The following is a 15935-nucleotide window of genomic DNA, read 5'->3' on the forward strand; positions in this document are numbered from 1 at the left end:
TGTTTGTCTCTGTCTGAGGGGTCGGAGCAAATGCCGTTGTATCGCAGAGCTTGGCTGTAGACGATGGATCGTGTGGTGTGGTCAGGGTGAAAGCTGGAGGCATGTAGGTAGGAATAGCGGTCAGTAGGTTTCCGGTATAGGGTGGTGTTTATGTGACCATCGTTTATTAGCACTGTAGTGTCCAGGAAGTGGATCTCTTGTGTGGACTGGACCAGGCTGAGGTTGATGGTGGGATGGAAATTGTTGAAATCATGGTGGAATTCCTCAAGGGCTTCTTTTCCATGGGTCCAGATGATGAAGATGTCATCAATATAGTGCAAGTAGAGTAGGGGCGTTAGGGGACGAGAGCTGAGGAAGCGTTGTTCTAAGTCAGCCATAAAAATGTTGGCATAGTGTGGGGCCATGCGGGTACCCATAGCAGTGCCGCTGATCTGAAAGTATACATTGTCCCCAAATGTAAAATAGTTATGGGTAAGGACAAAGTCACAAAGTTCAGCCACCAGGTTAGCCGTGACATTATCGGGGATAGTGTTCTTGACGGCTTGTAGTCCATCTTTGTGTGGAATGTTGGTGTAGAGGGCTTCTACATCCATAGTGGCCAGGATGGTGTTATCAGGAAGATCACCGATGGATTGTAGTTTCCTCAGGAAGTCAGTGGTGCCTCGAAGGTAGCTGGGAGTGCTGGTAGCGTAGGGCCTGAGGAGGGAGTCTACATAGCCAGACAATCCTGCTGTCAGGGTGCCAATGCCTGAGATGATGGGGCACCCAGGATTTCCAGGTTTATGGATCTTGGGTAGTAGATAGAATATCCCAGGCCGGGGTTCCAGGGGTGTGTCTGTGCGGATTTGTTCTTGTGCTTTTACAGGGAGTTTCTTGAGCAAATGCTGTATTTTCCTTTGGTAACTCTCAGTGGGATCAGAGGGTAATGGCTTGTAGAAAGTGGTGTTGGAGAGCTGCCTAGCAGCCTCTTGTTCATATTCTGACCTATTCATGATGACAACAGCACCTCCTTTGTCAGTCTTTTTGATTATGATGTCAGAGTTGTTTCTGAGGCTGTGGATGGCATTGTGTTCCGCACAGCTGAGGTTATGGGGCAAGTGATGCTGTTTTTCCACAATTTCAGCCCGTGCACATCGACGGAAGCGCTCTATGTAGAAGTCCAGTCTGTTGTTTCGACTTTCAGGAGGAGTCCACCCAGAATCTTTCTTTTTGTAGTGTTGGTAGGGAGGCCTCTGTGGATTAGTATGTTGTTCAGAGGTATGTTGGAAATATTCCTTGAGTCGGAGACGTCGAAAATAGGATTCTAGGTCACCACAGAACTGTATCATGTTCGTGGGGGTGGAGGGGCAGAAGGAGAGGCCCCGAGATAGAACAGCTGCTTCTGCTGGGCTGAGAGTATAGTTGGATAGGTTAACAATATTGCTGGGTGGGTTGAGGGAACCATTGCTGTAGCCCCTTGTGGCATGTAGTAGTTTAGAAAGTTTAGTGTCCTTTTTCTTTTGTAGAGAAGCAAAGAGTGTGTTGTAAATGGCTTGTCTAGTTTTAGTAAAGTCCAGCCACGAGGAAGTTTGTGTGGAAGGTTGTTTTTTTATGAGAGTATCCATTTTTGAGAGCTCATTCTTAATCTTTCCTTGTTTGCTGTAGAGGATGTTGATCAGATGATTCCGCAGTTTCTTTGAGAGCGTGTGGCACAAGCTGTTAGATCAGCAGTTTTCAAACTTTTTCAGCTGTGCTCCCCCTTTGAGTTAAAATTTTTGGTTGTGCGCCCCTCCTCAACCCAAACAAAAATAGACACATGCAAAAGTATGCTTGATAGCCTATTCATAAATCTAACAGAGACCTTAACACAACTTTAACTAAATTACCTACACCTCTAAGTTTCAAATAGACAGATATTTACCAATGGCACAGCCATGGCTTCCTCAGCAGTGGGCTGCTTCTACCTTGCAGCCAGGCTGCACCGCTAGGGCAGGGCCAATTCCTGCCCCTTTGCCCCTCTCCCCTTGGGTTTTCAGAGTTGGGGAAGGGCCACGAGATGGTCTTTGGGGGCAGAGACAGTGCTGGGCATGGAGACTGCTGGGAGCAGAAATCAGCATGGCTGCAAAGGATGTCGACACTGACTCATAAGCTCAGTGACCCACTGAGGTGAGTCAGGGGAGTGGAGGTGGAACTTCCTCCCCACCCACTGTGGGGGCTTGCCCAAGCCACTTGGCATTGCCACTCCCCCCCGCCAATTCCTCCATGCATCCCGTGGGGGGCATGCCCCACACTTTAGAAACCTCTGTGTGAGATGAAGAGAGTCTCAGGGGAACAGTGGTTTGCCAGTAGTATGCCAAATCCCCCAAATGTTTAAGATGCACAGAAGGCACAAAGCGGTTAATGCTTACAGATTTCAGTTTGCATTCCCAGCAGTGGAATAAAAGCAAGCTACAAAATTTGCCTTAAGGTTTTTTTCTCTGCATCTCTATGAAGTACATTAGCAGTATTGTCTGTGCAGTATTTCAGTATTTTTTCTGCTCATTAATGATCCCATACTGCCCGCAAGTCATGTGCATAACTCCCATTGACATTGTTCAGATTAAGGGCAAAATATTGCCCTTTGGATGAGAGCCAAGAAATATGAAAAGTCATTAACTTATAATGTTTGCAGTTTATATATTACCAGAAGCACAATCAGGATAGTTTAGATTGTGCTGTATTAGACTGGGGTGGCTGTTTTAGATCATGTAAGTGAGGAACATCAGTTGGTAATGGTAAAAATGCCATCTCCACTGGAGATGAGTTGGCTGGTTTTTGTTATATTTGCTCTAATAACTATTATGATTAACGAGGGTAATTTTTATTTTTAAATTCCCTTCGTTTTTATCAAGGATAGGTGAGAAGGTAGGATCTACAGATAAACGCTTATGATGAAATAATGTTAAATAATGTAACAGTTAATGAAAATTTTCTTGAGATGGTGCAAGTAGGAAAATACTGAGCAAAAATTAAAATTCAGATCCTAATTAACAGCATATAAAATGTGCGTTTGCTTAATTTCATATCAGTTGCATTGTCATCACAAGTTCTCTTATGATTCTGGTATTTCAAGAATATTACAATGCAAGTCTTTAACACCAAGACAATCTATTTGCTTCATCAGATAACATAAAATGCTTTAGCTGTACTGGATACTGATAGCACAGCTAGATTTGGTCTAGGAAATTCAAGCATTGTGAAAGACTGCCCATATTGTTTTACCACTGTATCTGTGTCATGGTCTGAGAAATAAATTCCTGTCTGAGTCCTGACATCTCCCCAGCCAATCTCTAAACTGTATCAAATACCATGTGGAACCCAGCGTGGGACACTCAGACTAAATAAGAATTTAACTTTGGTCTCCATAGATGGAAGATTAGTGCATTAAATACTTAGGATCTGATTCTCCATTGCCTTGCAACTTGTGTAGACAACTACATGCATGCAAAGTGCATGTAACATAATGGTAGCTTTTTACCCCATTTGGCTGTCTCACTGTGCACAGATGTAAATGACTGTGCAAGATGCCAAACAGTGGAAAATAAGGACTCTAGACTTCCCACAGGATCATCAAAAACCAGCACCTGGGCTGCCTTTTCAAATCTCTGTGAGGGGGTCAGGGAACATTTTCACATAAGAAGTTATTTTTTTTAAAACCACTACATTACATTAAATGTTGTTTTAAATGTCTCAAAACCATTAACCTGTTTCTACTCGGATATAGTTCAGGAGGGAAGAAGCACACTGACTTTTCATAATGTAGCAATCTTTAAACTGCTTCATGGTTTGTGTGAGATCTGATGTAGGAGTACATTAGTCTTCTCTATCCTTTTGCAGATTGGCTTTAGAACACAAAATTGACTTAACACATAATTAATAACTAAAAGCTGTTTACCTAGATTTTTAATATTCTGATGGAAGATTTGAAGTGTGATAGGAATGGTTTCTATGTAGAGTGCAGAAAGTTTGCATGAACTAATTAGCTTATTCTCGCATTTGTGAAAATCAAAGGACACCCAGGTGTCTTGACCCTTTTTCATCATTTCCCTGAAGTCTGAAAAAAACATAATGTTACACTTTCCTGGCAAGGTCTTTGAAAAGGATTTGTATTAGGCTGTAGCTATTTGTACATTTAATTAAATCTTCCTGTCAGCAGTATTGAAAAATCTTATTTATTGATAAGGGAAGTTAGGGAAGTAATTACAATTCAAGACATTTTACTCTCCTACCACAAATATTGAATAGCATTAACATTTTAGTATATCTTCTCTTTTTTCTTAGCTTAATTAAAAGTAAGTCACTTGAGCAATATTTGTCAGATTCAGTAATTAAACATTCATTAAGTAGTAATTTACAAAAACTATCAAATATCTTAATACTTATGGTAAAACTTGGAGGATAGATCCATCAGTGGCTATTAGCCAGGGTGGACAGGGATGGTGTCCGTAGCCTCTGTTTGCCAGAAACTGGAATGGGCTACAGGGGATGGATCACTTGATGATTACCTGTTCTGTTCATTCCCTCTGAAGAACCTGGCATTGGCCACTGTAGGAAGAGAGGCTACAGGGCTAAGTGGAACTTTGGTCTGACCCAGTATGGAGAGAAACGAGTGGGGAATGTGGTCTTGGGTGGGAGAGAAGGGGTAATGCAGGAGCAGGGCCTCAGGCAAAAGGAGAGGCACGAGGGCGGGACCTTGTGGGAAAGAGGTGGTTTGGACAGGGCCACAGTTCAGGCACCGGTGGCCCCCCACTTTTAGGAAGCTTTCACAGTTCCTGCATTCTTTTGTTCTTTTGTAAAATCATGAGACAAAGAAAAACTGTTTTTCCCTTCATTATTTTAATGCAAATTATTATAGGTGAAGGGTTTTTTCAACATTTTCAAAAAAACCTGAAGTGGTTTAGGACTTATAAATAAGTCCCGTTATTTGCAATGAGACTTAGGCTTCTAAGTCTCACGCATGTTTTTAATGAAATGTTTACCTTTTAGCTATAGTCAACTGCATTAAAAGTTAGTATTGCTGACTAAAATCTATGGACAGAATTCTCCCCTTTGATCATTAAGGTGGATCTCAGATCCTATATTCTGAGATACTCCCATGGATACCAATGCAGAAAGCATTGGGAGATGTGGTCATATAAAGAAAGTAGAATCCTGGAGTCGTCAATTTTGTCCTATGTAACTAATATTGTTGAACATCAGAAGTACTACAAGATATGCTGTGCACTACCGCCCCATATTCTTCCAGTAGCTATATTTCCTTTTATGCTTAAATATAAGTATGTATTTTAGTGCCAGTATGTGAAAGATAATTTATTTAGAGTTGAGACAGCACGGTCGTACTCAGCAAGAGTCTTCTGTACTGCTTTCTGAGTACTTTAACAAATGGGACGTTTTTCTGTAATCATTGTAGGCAATTCAACTTCTCTCTCTCTCTCTGCATATATCTATTATACCACTGCATTTACATCTTGAATCCACCTCTACACATACAAACACATTCTTGCAGCATGAAATATAGGGTTTTTATGGCCTTTGGCAAACAGGGAAATGTCTGACCCCATCTCATAAGCCTGCAGTAATTTCATCACTGATAATTTGGCTTCCCCCCCAATGTTTCATTTGCCCCAGGCAAGATTCTGCTCTGTCTGTGTGACAGTCACCCTTGCACATATGCCATTGTGACTGCTGCCATCAAATACCCATTATAAGTAAATCCACTAAAATTAAATAATTCTAATATCATGAAAGAATGTGGATCTGTATTCCTTAAAAGACTGGATCATTCCTTCTTTCACTGTGCCTAACAGACCTAGTTATAGTCTGTAATTCATGTGACTCTTGCCTGTTGACAGAAGATTATAGAATTATTTTAATATGACAATATTATAGACTTACACTGGGGATCAAACATACTTCTAAACTGGAAGATTTTGTTGTTGTTGTTGTTTTTTTAAATTATGGTTTTAAAGGCCAGATGACTAACCTCATAATTTAACAATTTAAATAGACCTGATTCTCCTCATTAGAACTATATATTATGATGGTAACTCTAAAATATCTGCTTATGAAAAGGTATGACATATTAAATGAGCCTAATTCTGCTTTCAGTAATTGCTTATGCAACTCCATTGGCTACAATGCAATTCTGTTGAAGTCAGTGGGTTCTGAGGGTTCTTAGGACCTTGCAGGATCAAGCTCTAAGCAAATCACTTAAGCACATGGATAATCCTGTAGAAGTCAATGGGATTAATCACATGCTTAAGAACAAGTTTAAAAGCCTTTGCTGGATTGGGGATATGAGCCTAGAACCCAGTATTGATATTACTGAAGTCAGTGAAAGCAGTATAGGAACTATACGTTTTAATGCCGCAGAAGGTTATAGACACAACCTGCATTTTAAGGCAGATTTGACCCAACAGCACATATGAAGCAAATTTAAGAACATAAATGGCCATACTGTGTCAGAGCAATGGTCTATCTAGCCCAGTATGCTGGCCAGTGCCAGATGCTTCAGAGGGAGTGAACAGAACAGGGCAGTTATTGAGTTATCCATCCCCTGTCGTCCAGTCCCAGCATCTGGTAGTCAGAGGTTCAGGGAAACCCAGAGCATGGGGTTGCATCCCTGACCATCTTGGCTAATAGCCATTGATTGATCTGTCCCCCATTAACTTAATCCAGTTATTTTTTTGAACTCACTTATATATTTGGCATTCACAGCATTCCCTGCAAACTAGTTCCACAGATTGACTATGTGTTGTGTGAAAAAGTACTCCTTCTCGTTTGTATTAGACCTGTTGCCTATCGATTTCATTGAGTGACCCCTGGTTTTTATATTATGTGAAGGGGTAAATAACACTTCCTTATTCACTTTCTCCACACCATTTATGATTTTATAGACCTCTGTCATATCCCTCTTAGTCATCTCTTTTTAAGATGAACAGTCCCAGTCTTTTTAATCTCTCCTTATATGGAAGCTGTTCCATACCCCTCATCATTTTTATTGCGCCTCTTGGTACTTTAATATATCTTTGTTTGAGATGGACCACCAGAAGTTCACGCAGTATTCAAGGTGTGGGCATACCATGAGTTTATATAATGGCTGTATGATATTTATTGTCTTATTGTCTATCCCTTTCCTAATATTTCCTGACATTTTGTTAGCTTTTTTGACTGTTGCTGCACATTGAGCAGATGTTTTCAGAGAACTATCCACAGTGACTCTAAGATCTCTTTCTTGAGTGCTAACTAATTTAGACCCCATCATGTTGTACGTATAGCTGGGATTATGTTTTCCAGTGTGCATTTGCATTTGTGAGATCCCTTTGTAACTCTTTGCAGTCAGCATTGGACTTACCTATCTTAAGACATTTTATATCATCTGCAAACTTTTCTATCTCACTGTTTAACCTTTTTTTCCAGATCATTTGAATATGTTAAACAGTGCTGGTTCCAGTAGAAATCCTTGAGGGACCCCTCTGTTTACCTCTGTCCATTCTGAAAACTAACCATTTATTCCTACACTTTGTTTCCTATCTTTTAACCAGTCACTGATCCATGAGATGACCTTCCCTCTTATCCAATGACTGCTTACTTTACTTAAGAGCCTCACCAAATATATATTACATGTATTATATTTACATGCAGTAAATGTGTATAGATACAAAACAACTTGATTAAAAGAGCAATACTTAATTCCTCCAGTTAATTCAGTTAATGCATATTGTGCATAATTATTATTTTTTCCGCAGTACCTCTGCCTCATTCAGTGCCAGGTGCTGGGTCCCAAGTTGAGCTGTATTTCTATGGGAGGCACGGGCAGTTCAGCCCAGCCCTCTTACTTCAGGGTTTCCAACACAGTATGTGCTGTTACTGCAACTTTAGCATTATCGTAGGGTCAGCCTTCATGCTAAATTATTTTGGCATGGTGCCAAAATGCTGCTGACCATGATAAAAGCAAATGATAATTTTGAAAGTTTATATATCCACCAGATCTGAATGAATTTTCATTGAGAAAGAAAAAAAGTACTTCTCTGGCCCTAAGTCTTTTTTCCTGCCAAATTTCAAAAGTGTGCTGTACACAAGGGAGGTATTAGAGCTTCTCAGGAAAAAGGTTGCAAGAATCTTATAATGGGAAGTGTTAGGTGACCTATATACAAGGGTTGCTATCGGCTTCTTCACATTAATTGGTGGTTTTTAGACCGCATGTCATGTTTTTATAGTATGTGGCTACTAGTGGCTCTGGTGGCAATTACATCAAAAATAGCACTGTTCAAACACCCCCATGTAGGAAATGTCTGGATCTACATGCATGTAATAGGTCTGTCTTTACATCCCAGAATTCTTCACTAAAATAGAACGTGACCATGAATAGTCTGGCAGAAGCAACAGACGCATCTGATTAGCAGCAGTTTTCTTAACGCACACAGACTAATGCGCGTAGCACTTTGCAGAAATCAGGAAAGTATGGCATCAACCCATTGCTCCTAGACATAATAGGACATGATCCTGCAGGCTGAGCTACATGGGTGACCTGTGTGAATGGGCCGATCCTCTTTGACTGATACGGTTCTACTTGGGTATATGTCTACCTAAGTGTAACAGCATGTCAGATTGGGCCCTAAAATTTGTGTGTGGGGGAAGTTTAATATTTTGCTTAGAAAGATTGTAGATATTTATATCAGTAGGTGAATAAACATAAAAAAATAACTCTCAACTCTCTGCTGGTATAATTGTTATAGGGGCTGGTAATTATATTTTCATGAAATAAGATTGCTACTCAGATTTTTGTATAATGTTTACAGTGATGTATTGTCCTAGTTCTCATTCTTATAGACACATTATTACATCAGTACAATTCAGTATGCAAATTTTCTTGACATATTCCCGTCTCCTGTCCAAATCCTCTCATTGTAAAATCAATTAAAAGTAGTGATCAGCTTGTCAGCATTTAAAACCAAGCTCTTAGAGTAATCCGTCAATCTCTTGAAACATAGGAAACTCAGATGTCTCTTAAACTAAATCTATGATTATTGCTTAATCCAATTATTGTAATTGATTTTAGTTAATGGGGAGGAAGGGGAAAATATATATTCTAACTTCATAGGCCTTGTCTTTCTCTTGACCCTTGTGTTAGTTAATGTGTTTAAAAACACAACTTTTTAACCAAGTGTGGACATAAAGAGAGTGAGACATCTTTAGCTGGCACCATAGCTCCACTGAAGTCAATAAAGCTTTAACTGATTAGTCCTAACTAAGGATCTTGTCCTGAGTGTCTGAAAATGGATTGTGGCTACATATACCCTATCATATCAATAGAATTTGTAGTAAAATAAAAGGCTTTTTTCCTTGGAATTAATGTTTCAGTCACTTAGAAACATTAGAAATGTTTCAGTCATAGAAAGCCTCAAGCATTATTCTACATCTGTTTTAAGTGTTTAGTAAGGCACACCGTTTATCAGAGTATAACTCTTGTGTGAGATTCTAATCCAAATTTATAATTTCAAAATAATTTGAGTCAGAACAAAATTTTCCTTGCAGGATTGCCTTGAATTGTTGGAATGAGCTTCAGCTAGCAGCAGGCTCATTGGTTTCAATTATCTTACTCTATTGTGTAACTGAATGCCCTATTTTGTTCTCTATTACTTTAAATAATGTCATATAGAGTCTATATTTCATGTTTTTCCCTCTCTCCCATACTCATAGCGCACCTGGATTCTGAAGGAGTCACAGTACAGCAATGAAATATTTTCTCTGGTCATTGTTTACGATGGAGATGCTCTTTTGCCTTCTTATTTCCCTAAAAGTTTAAATCTGCTATTTGGTATTACTTTGATTTGTGTTAAAATTGGTAATGAAACTGTGTTTAATTAATTCATATTCTCTTTGTGCAATGCACATTATATTGTATTTTATTTAGCAAGGTGGTAATTAATTTTATCTAAATTAACTGACTTTTTTTTTTTATTTTTCGTTTACATGCATGTAGCTCTCCACTACAGCTTCTTCAACTGAGAGGTGCCCAGGCTGGTCATAAAAAGATCAAAGTTAATAAGTATGTATTTGCTCTATGGAAAACTAAAGCCCAATATTTGCTCAGACAAAGCTCTTAAAAACAGACTATTCCCACTGAATCTTTGCTGTTTCCTCCACCCACATTGACCATTGTGATAAATGTCTTGGTCAGTAATAATTCCTTTATTGCTGTAAAGCTTAACATCCCAGTGTTGAGTTTTTATTGAAAATGGAATGCATTTTCTCTGATGTGGTGATTAAAGCCATATTCTCTTATAATAGTTTTTTCTTTAAAATATAATAATAAATAATAATTAATAATAATAATAATTCATAATCTAACTATAAATTCAACTAAGCAATTGCATTCTTCTTCCTGATTTGAAAATAGACTTGTTCAAGAGGGTTGATAGGATGACAGATCTGTGCCAAAGTGGTGTTATGAGTACTTTTTTTTTTAATTGAATGATCATTCCTAGAATATTTTAATTTAATTGTCTTATCCTATTTAATTAAAAAATACTGCTTAAGCATGTGAGTTTCATTTGAAGTACCTATGCTAAGTTAGGTCTTTATTTTTCAGAAATTTATGGCTTACATTAATGTGTTGCTACTCTAGAGCCTCCAACTGGATTCACAACTCAATACCCAGGGAGATAGAGCTAGATTCATGAGGCCAAAGTTGCCCTTCATCAGCCCTACAGAACTCTGACTCCATTTCCATGCTTAAATCCTGTCAATTCACATGGATGCTCAAGCTAGCCTCCACAAAGGGTAATTTGAATCAGGAAGGCTACCAGCTTTGATGACAACACAATGGTGGGATCCAGTGCCATTGGCATAAGAGGGCGGGATATCAGCGCTTTATATGCAGCATGGCAACCTATGTTTACATGGACCATACCTTTCAGAACATATAAACTCAGAAGAATAGTAACATAGACATTTTGCCCTCAATAAAATAATAGTAATAATGAAGGGACTCCTTGGCATGAAACCTGACCTGTTTTCTCCGGTGGCTTTTGCTGAATGGGATAACCATAAATCACTTTTTATTACTCAAGCCCACAGAATATAAATATGCAATAAAAGCATGGACCCTGAATTTTAGGAAGAATAGTTTAACTGGGTATGAAATACAGAACTGGAATGATCTGTGACTTCCATGTCACAAAAGGCTCCTGTTCCAGAGCACACAGAAGAATGTTTATTACATATTCTGCAGATGTTGTTTTTCTGATGTATCCACAGCTGAGGGAAAAGTCCTTTCAGGTTTTCTTCAGGCACAGAAAGCAGTTTTGCTTCTTTTATTTTACTCAGAGTGTATTACAGTTAATCCAAGCTATAAGTGTCACATTTGACAATTACAGTTAGGCTATTTGGTTGGCTTAGTCAAAACCCTCCCCACATGTAAGGCCAGGTCTACTGGTATAACCATTTCAATGAACAGTGTGATTTTTGTGGTGGTGGTTTTTTTAGCCAAAATAATTATACATATAGAAGCCCTAGTGTTGGCACAGTTATGTCTATAAAAAGGTGCCAAATATTAGTGTAATACTTTCCCCCTTCTTATTCAGGAATAGCTATACCAGTATATAGTACCTTTATATTGCTGTAACTGCATTCACACTAGGAGGGTTTTCCTGTTTAAACTATACTGGAATAGGTAAAACAGTATACCTTTCTAGTGTAGACAAGCCCTTAGAGAGGATTCATAAGGGATCTTCAAATTCCTGCATCCCAAGCTGGTGGGACAAATTAAATGTATTATAAAGGTACAATACTTACCGATCTTCAGCCTGCCCCTCACCCTCTAATTTAGAAGGTTGAATGACAGCACTAAAGCAAACTTCCCTACCCTCCCAGGAAGTGTACTATGAAGATAGCTGTAGATTTCACTATATAAGAATGGAGAGAGGGCCTATGTGGAAAAGGAAGATAAAGAGAGAAACTGGAGTACAGCAGCATACAGTTTCAAAGTGGGCAAGAGGCATGTGCTTTTCTGGTCCTTGGGAACTCCTGATAACTCAAACAAAAGAAAAAAAACAAATTGTTGTTGATCAATATAATTAAAAGGAATTGATTATTAAAAAAAAAAATCCCAGCTGAAGCAGAACTCCCTCCAGGAATCCACTTTATCTTGCCATTTGGCTTTCTGTATGTGATTTTCTTTTAATACATGTAACTGTTAGATCTTGATTCCAGAGGAGAAACTTGATGTAGGTCAGTGTATTTAAAATTCCATAAATATAATATGCTTCTTAGTATTCTGAGGAAATAAAAATGATGGCCCAGCATATTAAACCCACTGCAAGGACTTCAGGCTGTAATTCTTGATCAGTTTAAGTAAGCGGGTGTAAATTTACAGTAAGTGCTTGAACAGCAAGAGAAACAAAACCAACCCTTATTTTTAAGATGCAAAAAACCAATATGGTCCATGGTGAAACCAAATATTTGAGAACATTTAAGAATGCAAATTATAAACTAAGTAGTGGATAGTTAATATAACATAAATTAGTGTCTGATTAGTGTCAAAAGTAGAGCTAGTTGGTAATTTTTATATGGATTTTTGTCGTGTGGTCAAAACCAAAAATGTTTCAGGCAACATCAGTTTTTACAAAACTTTCTCAAGTCTGTAATGGAATTTCTGGAGAAGAGTGCCCCCCAGAATAGCCTGGTAGTTAGAGTACTCACCTGGGCTGCTGGATATTTGGGCTGGGTCTCTCTCGTGTATTTTTATGGGGAGTGGGTGGGGGGAGTCTCTGTTTCATCCTGATATGGAACAAAAACAAATTTCAAAGCCTCCATTTTTAATGAAACAAGATTCTTGTGGACCAGCCAGCTCTATACAATAATTTTACCTTAAGAAAGCATACTCCAAAATGTGTTTATTATTATTTAATATTTATATTGCAATCGCATCCAGAGGCCAATCAAGTCAATGTGCTGAGGACTATATAAACTGATGTCATACTTGTGACATCATAGATTGTAACAAATACTTTGCCACACTACTATCCTACTGTAAATGCTGTGGAGTGTTCTGGACACAAGCCTTGTAGTTGCTTAGTAGCATATATATTGCTGGATATTAAGATCTCTAGCATCACAAGAGATTCCCTGGTATGGGGATTTGGGTCTAGACATTCAGGCAATACATCTACTTAGGGACCAATGAAACTCTCATGAGGAAAGGCTTCTAGATAAAATTCAGTAGCATCACACTACCCTGCTCACAAACTCTCTCCTTTCATACATGCTCAGGACTCTCTTGACCTTTTCTGGTTTTGTTACATCAGGTAACACGATAAAATGCTTGAGCTGAGATTCTGAGTTTGAACCAGAATTGAGTATTTAAGGACATGTTGCAAAAGACAACTGAAAATAGCAGTCTCCTAGAAACACTATTGCTAAGATGACAACCATGTATACATATGTTTCTGAGGGTTTGCTATCGCACAAGGCATTTAGCTGTCTTGCAACTATTAATCAGCACAGGTCTTAAAACAGCTGCTTTCAGATTAATTAGAGAGAATCCAGGAAATAATTCAACTGAATGTAGCTCTCATGTAAGTGAGTTGAAGGCAATTAAGAGTAAGTATAGTCATTACTGAGACTGCCAGGAAGCATGCCAAAGGGTTAGAAAGTTATAAAACTCTCTTCTGGATTTCCTAGTTTTATATATACTATTAAAGATAATGAATACATAGAAATAAAAAAAAATCTGGCTAAAAGCAGTTCACAAATTTCTGAAAGACCTGGGAAACAGGAGAGATGGAAAAGGATAAACTGAGATGCACTAAGGTGGAAATGGAGAAATAACACTGAATAGCAACAATTTCACTTTTCAAAATGTTGCAAAATGGAGTAAGGTAGAATAAGAATTATTTGTGTGAACAGGCTTTTTCAGAGGCGAAAATTTCAGCCACCTCTCATGGAAGTTCAGAGACTTGGTTTCCTCTTCCTCAAGGTTGCCTGGTTTCTTCCCCTGCCCCTTGCTAATACATGGATGCATGCCACAGAGAATCAAATGCAAGGGTTGATACTACTTGTAAATGAGACTAAATATGGTGCACAGTGATTAGTATGGTAGCCTGGGGTTTGGGACGCCTGGATTCAATTTTGTGCTCCACCACAGGCTTCCTGTATAGTTTTTTGGGAAACTGACTCTGTGCCTCAGTTCCATGTTTGTGAAATGGGAAAGATAGTTCCCTAACTCATAAAAGAGTTGTGAGGATAAATATATTGGATGGTGAGGTGCCCCGATTGTATAGTAATTAGGTACAATGGATATCATGTTCCCTTTCCTTAGTTTTCGTCCTGATTAAACAGGCCTATAGATGGCCAAGGAACAAAGAGTAACTTTAATATAATCTAGCATACCATTTACTCCTACCCCCAATGATTTGATAGAGCCCTTCAGGGTTTTCGAGTGTGTCCCTGATGATATTAGTATAAGTCATATTCCAGATAGGAGAAACTTGAATGCCTTTATTTGTAGACAAACAAGGAGCCATTATGATTTATTAAATTTAAATATGTTGGGGACTTTTCTAAATGTGAAGTATTGATGAAATAGTTTTCTGCAGTATGAATTGTCTTAGTCAGTAAGATCAATGTCTACCTGAGCACTTGACATGACAGACTGGAGAAGCATATTGCATGGAGGATGGTAATATGGGTAAAGTTTCAGATCCTTTACTACCATATAGCGAGGATGTTGTAATTGTTTCACAAAAGCAGAGACTGTCCGCTTAGATGTTTAGATATTTTCTCAACACACAATGCTGCTGGTAGTACAAATTTCCCCTCTAACGTGCTTTAACCATCTTTATGAAAATGGATCTCCAAGGGAATAGTTCAGACTCGATGCCAGTCCTTGGCCTCTCCTAATCCTTGAGCAGTTCAGGTCGCGAGTTATGATTTTGGTTTGTGTTGTGAACACCTGCTTCTAGAAACTGAATTTACCTCTCAATCCAAGTAGGCCACCAAATAGCCATGAGATTGTAACAGCTGTCAGTTACTATTGCCCTGGGGCAAACTCTACAAATGATTCTGAGATTGTCTCCTTTGCCAATAACGTTATTCATAATACCACATGCTGAGAAGCATGGAAACAAAAAGTCCCTTCTTATGGTCTGTCTTCATTTAACAAATATTATTAGTACCTTGAGCTTCTATTAATTCAGATACTACTATGGCTTCCGCCCCCACAACTTCTCTGCACACAAGCCTCATGAATTATATTGGGCATATACACTGGTTCGAAAATTGTATTTATTTGCTACGTGTTTAAAACAGGAAGTTCACACTTTGTTGTTGTATCTTAAAAAAGCAGCTCCTATTTTTCCCTGGATGACAAAGTAATGGATTTAAACACAGATATTACAACATGGAATATCTTTCCAACAAGAGATAATAACTTTTTTAAAGTACCCAAGTTTTACATTTTTGATAAAAAGCAATCTGACATTTTCAATTTAAAGGTTTCTAATGTGAACTGTGTTATAAAAAAGTCTAGGTTATTGCTCTTTTTCTATACATCACCGACAAGATTTTGTGGAGTATCACAAGAGGTGCAGAACAAAACTCAAAACCCGGTAGGTGAGGGGGGCTTTAGTCACCTTTGTGATCCCAGAATTCCAGGCTGTTCTGGGACCACAATAGCCCCACCATGTAACTTAAACTAAAGTAGGTGGTCTACTGCATATCAGCCTCCCCAGAACACCCCATTGTTTGTAGTGCAAGTCTGAAAAGCGGCAGTGGTGTCTGCTTTTGCCATTTTGCCTCCTGCTTCTTGCCATAACCCTTACTCCAAGACTTGCAGCAGGGACCTCACAGGTCAGCATAATTCAAATCTAGGTCTGTACAACTGTGCACGTCAGCTGACGTTAGTTGTCTCAGCA

At 38.7% G+C, this 15935-nt stretch overlaps 1 protein-coding gene across 1 annotated transcript in view; it reads left to right on the forward strand.

The window, feature by feature from the left end:
• Positions 1–15935, forward strand: part of IL1RAPL1 (interleukin 1 receptor accessory protein like 1) — a 1127211-nt gene that overhangs the window by 160145 nt on the left and 951131 nt on the right. The gene's annotated exons all lie outside the window — the stretch shown is intronic.

The sequence above is a fragment of the Chelonia mydas genome, chromosome 1 (assembly GCF_015237465.2).
Source record: "Chelonia mydas isolate rCheMyd1 chromosome 1, rCheMyd1.pri.v2, whole genome shotgun sequence".
Lineage (NCBI taxonomy): Eukaryota > Metazoa > Chordata > Testudines > Cheloniidae > Chelonia > Chelonia mydas.